Source organism: Otolemur garnettii, unplaced genomic scaffold (genome assembly GCF_000181295.1).
Source record: "Otolemur garnettii isolate 467f Iridium unplaced genomic scaffold, OtoGar3 scaffold00011, whole genome shotgun sequence".
Classification (NCBI taxonomy): Eukaryota; Metazoa; Chordata; class Mammalia; order Primates; family Galagidae; genus Otolemur; species Otolemur garnettii.
In genome coordinates this window covers 3,325,488-3,326,973 of record NW_003852406.1, presented here as the reverse complement: position 1 = coordinate 3,326,973, position 1,486 = coordinate 3,325,488, and the positions used below count along the sequence as shown (strand labels likewise).

The 1,486-nt window shown below is 41.7% G+C and overlaps 1 non-coding gene across 1 annotated transcript; it reads right to left on the bottom strand.

Annotated features, from left to right (window-relative positions):
• Window positions 1-950: 950 nt before the first annotated feature.
• LOC111723486 lies at window positions 951-1,057 on the bottom strand. The gene has a single exon (XR_002772013.1). It is a non-coding gene; the product is annotated as a U6 spliceosomal RNA (small nuclear RNA).
• Window positions 1,058-1,486: the final 429 nt, after the last annotated feature.

Sequence of the window (1,486 nt, the reverse complement as noted above, 5' to 3'; positions counted from 1 at the left end):
GCACCTTACTTACTCCTTTGAGCCATGGGCACCACCCAAAAGGAACTTTTTTTTTCCTGTTGAGCGCCTTGATGAATTTGTCTATGCAAAGAAAAACCTAGTGCTGAATTTGGGAATAGGAACCAAAGAAAGGGAGAATTTGAAGTGTTCTGACAGTCTAAGAGAAAAGAAGGCAGAAGTGTGTGAGGTGAAAGAGAAGGAGAAAAGCCATGGGAGTGAACTAACTAATGACAAAAAGTCCATGATGGTAGGGGCCCAGAAAAATTTTAATAGCCAGAGCTCTATAATACTCACTTAAAGTCGTTTTTGTTGCTTTTTTTTTTTTTTTTGAGACAGCCTCAAGCTATCCCCCTGGGTAGAGTGCTGTGACATCACAACTCACAGCAACCTCCAACTCCTGGGCTGAAGCGAGTCTCCTGCCTCAGCCTCCCAAGTAGCTGGGACCACAGACGCCTGCTACAACGCCCGGCTATCTTTTTTTTGGTTGCGGCCATCATTGTTGTATTGGCAGGCCTGAGCTGGATTCGAACCCGCCACCTTAGGTATATGTGGCTGGCACCTTAGCCACTTGAGCCAAGCCATTTTTGTTGCTTTTATGTAACTGCCACAATTCCCCCTAGTAAGTGAAATTCTCTCACATCCCTAAAACTTCAGTCAAGTTTGCTGAAACGCATGTTATTTGCATGAGATTTTGTGAGAACTAAGAAAAAGCCCCACATGTGTGTCAACAGGTACAAAAGAGAAACTAGGCACACCATGAAAAGATGATTTCAAAACTAAGCTAAAGTGGTAAAAGAAAAAACAGGAATATTTCCAGGTAATTTACACAAATCTTAGGGCAAGCTTTGGACTTTTCAATATTCATGGCATGAGAGTTCTTAAGGAACAGGAGCAGGGTTACCTAGATGAAACCGTGCTCATTGAATTGTAGGTTCTGGCTATTTATTTATTTAGATATGGAATGCTTCACGAATTTGCATATCATCCTTGCTCAGGGGCCATGCTAATCATCTCTGTATTATTCCAATTTTGGTATATGTGCTGCTGAAACAAGCACTATTTATTTTTATTTATTATTCTTTCTTTCTTTCTTTCTTTCTTTCTTTCTTTCTTTCTTTTTTTTTTTTGGCAAAGTCTCCTTCTTGTTGCCTAGGCTAGAGTGCCATGACATCAGCCTAGCTTACAGTAACCTCAGACTCCTAGATTCAAGGCATCCTCCTGCCTCCCTTCAAGTAGCTGGGACTACATGTGCCTGGCTAGTTTTTCTAATCTTAGTAGAGACCTGGTCTTGCTCTTGCTCAGGCTGGTCTCATACTCCTGAGCTCCATGGATCCTCCCCCCTTGGCCTCCTAGAATGCTAGAATTATAAGGGTGAACCATCTCAGCTGACCAACAAAGACTCTTTTTCAAACATATCTTGTAACAAATTAGGCAGCAGTATCTACAGTACCTATAAGCTCAGTATTTAGAAGTCTTGGCCTTTATT